The following is a 7,070-nucleotide window of genomic DNA, read 5'->3' as shown; positions in this document are numbered from 1 at the left end:
CAGAAGTGACATTACAGATTATTCATCTCAACCCATTTATTTTGCAAATAAAGAAACTGAATTCAATAGAATTTCCCAAAGCTATAGAACTGTTTAGTCATAAAGTCAGACTTAGGGCCCAGATCTCTTAATTTCGTCCAGTACTCTTTTGCTCCTTGCTATATCATCTATATACCATCTGCTTATTGAACTTCTATGCAGAGTACATCATGAGAAACGCTGGGCTGGAAGAAGCACAAGCTGGGATCAAGATTGATGGGAGAAATATCAATAACCTCAGATATGCAGATGACACCACCCTTATGGCAGAAAGTGAAGAGGAACTAAAAAGCCTCTTGATGAAAGTGAAAGAGGAGAGTGAACAAGTTGGCTTAAAGCTTAACATTCAGAAAACTAAGATCATGGCATCTGGTCTCATCACTTCATGGGAAATAGTTGAGGAAACAGTGGAAACACTGTCAGACTTTATTTTTCTGGGCTCCAAAATCACTGCAGATGGTGATTGCAGCCATGAAATTAAAAGACGCTTACTCCTTGGGAGAAAAGCTATGACCAACCTAGACAGCATATTCAAAAGCAGAGATATTACTTTGCCAACAAAGGTCCATCTAGTCAAGGCTATGGTTTTTCCAGTGGTCATGTATGGATGTGAGAGTTGGACCGTGGAGAAAGCTGAGCACCGAAGAATTGATGCCTTTGAACTGTGGTGTTGGAGAAGACTCTTGAGAGTCCCTAGGACTGCAAGGAGATCCAACCAGTCCATTCTAAAGGAGATCAGTCCTGGGTGTTCATTGGAAGGACTGATGCTGAAGCTGAAACTCCAGTACTTTGGCCACCTCATGAGAAGAGCTGACTCATTGGAAAAGACCCTGATGCTGGGAGGGATTGGGGGCAGGAGGAAAAGGGGATGACAGAGGATGAGATGTCTGGATGGCATTACCGACTCGATGGAGATGAGTCTGAGTGAATTCCAGGAGTTGGTGATGGACAGGGGGCCTGGCATGCTGCAATTCATGGGGTCACAGAGTCAGACATGACTGAGTGACTGAACTGAACTGAACTGAACTAGTATCATCTCCAACCTATGGGCATTGGAAATGGAAACCTTGACCTCAGATGACTTAATTCTTTGATTAGCCTTCTTATCCCAAGAAACTATTGTATCAATAAAGATACAGATGTTTGTTCTCATAATTGCATCTGTCTGTTCATCTCTGCTTTTGGATGTAACTAAGTAAATGTTTTCTACATCCATCAAAGTTCGGCTCTGATTTCTTAAGTAATAGTGATAATAATATGCAAAGCTTAGAATTTAAGGTACATGAAGTCTGAAAAGATGTATAAGAAACTTTTGTAAGAAAAGAATAATAACTTTTGATATCTCCTAATGACAGCTCAGATGGTAAAAGCGTCTGCCTACAATGCGGGAGAGCAGGGTTCAATCCCTGGGTCAGGAAGATCCCCCGGAGAAGGAAACGGCAAGCCACTCCAGTACTCTTGCCTGGAAAATCCCATGGATGGACAGAGGAGCCTGGTAGGCTACAGTCCATGGGGTCGCAAAGAGTTGGACACGATTGAGCAACTTCACTTTCACTTTCACTAATGACAGTTAACATGGCTCAGTTATCAAACATGATGACACCCTGCCATCTACTTAACTGCACCATCCAAGTGTTTAATTTTCTTTGCACACATAAAGCATATTTACATCCATTTTGGCCATATCAAAAGCACATCAATAATTCTGAATGCAACCAAGCTCAATTTCTCTCTGTCAGACAAAGAGTTGCTAAGTGTTTAAAAACTGAGGGATTATAGAGGAAGGAGAGGGAGGGAGGCCATCCTCAAAGCTCAGATGTAAACTAAACAGAAAGACTATTAGGATAGGTGCCCAAAAGCTAGAGGGAGTTCCTGGGTTCACAGATATAACTTTCCTTGGATAATCATCAGGTTGAACTTAATTATCAAAATTAGAAGAGGGGATTCCCTGTCAGCTAAGTGGTTAAGACTCCACGCTTTCACTGCATAGGGCTCAGACTCAATCCCTGGTTGGGGAAATAGGGATCCCCCAAACCATGCATTGTGGACAAAAAGTTAAGTGGGAGAAGAGAAGGGACATCTTAATTCCAAGAATAGTCAATTCTTTGATCCTGCCCAGGTGACACTAGAGGTAAAGAACCTGCCTGCCAATGCAGGAGATGTAAGAGACATGGGTTTGATCCCTGGGTTGGAAAGATCCCCTGGAGAATGGCATGGCAATCCACTCCAGTATTCTTGCCTGGAGAAACCCATGGGCAGAGGAACCGGGTGAGTTACGGTCCAAAGGCTGGCAAAGAGTCAGACCTGACTTACACACACACACACAGACACAGTCTATTGTTTAGAAAATTCAAGTAATAGAATGTATGGTGATTATGAATTTAAACATCTAGGTGGCTATGTTCTCTGATGGTGTCCATTTTGTTCATACTAGGCTATCTCTGTGATTGCTGGGAACTTTCCAGAAAACATAGTATTTAGGAATTTCAGTAGGTTTTATCTGTATTCTCATGAAAGAGCAGATTATGGTTATTTCTTTAGGCATGTATGTAACATCCTTCTAAAAATAAACTAGAGGATTTCCTGTTATGTAAAACATATATATTAAAAAGGGAGAAAAATCCTTTCTCCAGCTAACATTTTTCCACTCATACTTTTCGTATTTTTTTCGAGGCTTACATTCCTTGATTTATATACTAATTAATCCTCCCTAAAAAGGCAGTTTACTATAAAACTACATTCTTCTTTAGAAATAATGAAATCTATATTTTATGAAAAACAGAACTTGTATAATCAAACAAAAATATATAACAAATAAAAAAGACATATGGAGTTAGGTTTTGGAACTAGCCTTGGAGATAGTTATATCAGAAAATCTGTAATACATTTCGGCTAAGACTGTTTTTCTAGTTTTGTGAATGAGAGGCACTCTACATATTATTAATTTTTCTGAAAGACATTTCTTACCCTCTGTTTTTATGTTCCTTTCCCATTTTTCCCATAGGTCAAAGACACTGACTCATTCATAATGTGAGTTCCACAAATCTGCATTTTTAAATAAGCAGCCTTAACATTCTGAAACAGGCGGGCGGGTGTTAAAGAGGATCTGTAGGAAATATTCCCATAACTCTCTTTCTCAAAAGAAAAGTAAAATAAAAATAAAACTTTGTAATGCCACTGACATTTGAAGGATTTTTCTCCTAATAGGAGAAAACAAGAACAATAAAAGTGTCGACAGTAAAGTTTATGCAGGAACAAAACAACTAATTGAAAATCAACACTTGAGAACTTTTGTCTTCATAGAGCCGGAATGCCAGTTTATTTTAATGATGTCTTCAATGATTTGAGATTTGACTTTTTCCTATAACGTTTACTGAATTGTCAATGTAGACACAGGTTCAGTTCTTTATTTGTATGTTGTGAAGACTCTCTCCTGGATCGGGCACTGTTAGATTAAATAATAAGGTCTTCTGGTGAACCAGAGTGGGTACTTAGCTGGAGAGGTTGCTTGAATTGGTCCTTTGACATCCTAATATGTCATTTGCACCTACAAAGACTTATTTATCTGAACATTAAATTGAGACTTTCTTGCCATTTTGGAGAGTTGTTTTTAAATGTTATCAATATTCCTATTTTGTAATATCTTTCTGGCGTATGCTTTAAAATCCTTCAGAAGGAGGTGAAGTGATGGACTGTGTCTTCTCGCAGTACCTTGCCCTTACGTGCTTGGGACACCCCTGACTGCAGTCTCAGTGGCACAAAGTGGCCCTGGGGCGTGAGGTGGGAGAGGAAGTGTCTTCAGACTGGGCTCTCCACTACACTTGCTTACATTTCTTGGTTTCAGTCACAGTCCTCCTTGTCCTGTCCCTTTGAGATGTGGTAACCTAGTCCTATTCATTACCCCTCCCACTTAGAAATCCAGAAAATGTGAGCCCTGAAATTTGCTTTCAGACATCCTTGTCTGTAACCTTCCTTGGCCACTGAGGTTCCTGCAGTCTGTCCCCAGAGAGGCTAGTTAGAATGGAATAATAACACAAATGACGACAGCAGCAGCAACGCGGACCACGACAGCAGCAGCAACGCGGACCACAACAGCGGCAGCAACGCGGACCACAAAGGCGGCAACAACGCGGACCACAACAGCGGCTGCAACGCGGACCACAACAGCAGCAACAACGCGGACCACAACAGCAGCAACAGTAGGAGAAGCAGCAACAACTTCCAGCATGTTTACTACTGTCAGACATGAAGCACTTACATGTATGAACTCATTTAATTCTCACAACAACTAGATGAGGCAGAGGCTAGTATTATTCCCATTTTACAGGTGATGAAACTGATGGACAGGCAGATTACCAACCTTACCAAAAATTAAAGAAGCAGTGAAAAGCAGAGCAAAGATTTGGACCCAGAGAGTATTGCTCTGGAGTCCACCACACTGTAACCCACTTTTTCATGCTGCCATAATCTAACTAAATTAAATAAAACATAGACCGTATGTTTGTGTAGCTATAGGCATTAATTCACATGACTTCCACAAGACCTACGAAATGGCTATGACTATCACATTTTGGGGGCTTCCCAGGGGGTGCTAGTAGTAAGGGATCCTCCTGCCAATGCAGGAGATGTAAAAGACATGGGTTTGATCCCTGGGTGGGGACGATACCCTGGAGGAGGGCATGGCAACACACTCCGGTATTCTTGCCTGGAGAATCCCATGGACAGAGGAGCCTGGCGGGCTACAGTCCATAGGCTCACAAAGAGTCGGACATGACTGAAGTGACTTAGCATACACGCACATCCCCAAAAACATAAAACATGTCCATTCTACAGGAGTTTAACATTCTAGGGAAGAATCTTACACTTAGGAAGATTAAACACTAACACTTATCAAGAGAATAAAATATTTAGGAGAAAAAATGATACAAAAACACCACAAAATGTTATAATTATTTTTATACAACCCTGTGGTAAGCAACCCTACAAATATTTAATTACTCATATTGATCTTCTTCCTATATCTAGGGAATTTTTATTTCCAGCTTCCAAATGTTAATTGAAATAAAGATTTTTCAATTTGTCTCCTTGATGGTATTTGATTATAGCTTTGAAATTATCTTTTAAAAGCCCTCTAAGGTAACCCAGCAGAAAGAGTAAGTCTATTCACTCAAGAAAACTGAATGCCTTCAGTTCCTTCAAAGAAATTTGAGACAGATGTGCTTTTTTCTTCTTCTTCAACAAATCCAGAGGACGGAAAATGTATTTTATTTCTTGTGAAATGCATTTTCCTGTTCATCTCAGTATGTGGGACTGTCAAAGTTTATAACTTTGGCAGTGTTCTAATGTGCCCATTCTGTTCTCCTTTAGAAATTTATTAAATCTACATTTTTATGAAAAACAGAATGTGGTAGATTTTTTTCATCTTTTGACATTTACTTGTTGGTTAGTGTTTTTAAGTCATGCAAGATCTCAAACCAGAATGCCAAACCATCCAAAACTTAAGTGTTTCCAAAGCTGATTTTGAAAGGGGAGAAGCATCGCGAGCAATGATGCTCCGCACTTCTGGACAATATTTTAGCTGAGAATCAACAACCATTTGAGAGGTGTGAACTAATTCCTTAAGGTTGAGGTAGGTTTTTCAGAAGGGAAAACAAATGGATTACTTCTTTCTCTTACAACAATGCTACTAAGTTGCAATGTATAAGCTCCATGGAATTTTTATAAGGTTTGGTGTAGTCTAACTGAAAGGCAGGTGGGCAGACGGGGTGGGATCCACAGTTTCCTCCTGGACTTGAGATCCTAAGATATTTTTTCCCCACGTCATTTTGTAAAACTCAAGAGGCTCCATTCACCCACCAAGACCACCACCACTGAAACCATGAGAGCTCCTCCACAGGGGTCCAGTCTCCTTTGATTTGTCAGGCCTGTTCTTGCTCTAGTTTTAATATCTCATCGCCTGATACACTGGGCTTTCCTGGTGGCTCAGATAGTAAAGAACCTGCCTGTAATACAGGAGACCTGGGTTCGATCCCTGGGAAAGGAAGACCCCCTGGAAAAGATACACTAGATATTTTAAAGAGCTTCTGAGTTGGCATTAGTTGTGTCCCAGTACATCAAAGAAGTTATTCTAGCGTCTCCAAATTATAATACAGGATGACTGAGTCTCTAAGAGGGTTCGCTGAGGTCTTAGTCTCATTCTTCTTTGATCATGATGATGTTTTCTTTTTTCATTTGCTGAAAAAGTGTTAAGTTGCTCCATTGTGTCCAACTCTTTGTGATCCCATGGACTGTAGCCCACCAGGCTCCTCTGTCCATGGGATTCTCCAGGCAAGAATACTGGAGTGGGTTGCCATTTCCTTCTCCAGGGGATCTTCTCCATCCAGGGATCGAACCTGGGTCTCCCACATTGCAGGCAGATTATTTACCATCTGATTTGCTAAGAAGCTTTCTGTAATAGAATAAACGATTGTTTAGTTTCTTTATTTTTTTGGCCACACCACACGGCATGTGAGACCTTAGTTCTATGGCTAGGGATTGAACTCATGTGCCTTGTATTGGAAGTGTGGAGTCTTAACCACTGGACCACCAGGGAAGTCCCAATAATTGTCTAATTCCTATCTTTGGCTCATTTTAACTTCTTTTTTTGTTAAATATTCATCTTTAAGTATTGTGATTTAAGAATGATAATTATGTATATAAACCATGTTAACCAAATCATAATGCTAGTATGTACATATCTGCTCAGTTGTGTCTGACTGTGGCCCCTTGGACTGTAACCTGACAGGCTCCTCTGCCCATAGAATTTTCCAGGCGAGAATACTGGAGTGGGTTGTCATTTTCTACTCCAACGGATCTTCCCAATCCAGAGATCAAACCCACATTTTTTGTGTGTCTCCTGCATTGGCAGGTGTATTCGTTACCACCAGTGCTACCGGGGAAGCCCTAATACTGGTAGTAGGTGAGATTTAATACATACGGCACATCATCCCAGGAAATCTGGCATTGGATGTGATTCCCATCTTGCAGTCCAT

Source organism: Bison bison, unplaced genomic scaffold, assembly GCF_000754665.1.
Source record: "Bison bison bison isolate TAMUID 2011002044 unplaced genomic scaffold, Bison_UMD1.0 scf7180017864456, whole genome shotgun sequence".
In the NCBI taxonomy this organism is placed as follows: domain Eukaryota; kingdom Metazoa; phylum Chordata; class Mammalia; order Artiodactyla; family Bovidae; genus Bison; species Bison bison.
Note: the sequence above shows the minus strand (reverse complement) of the source record.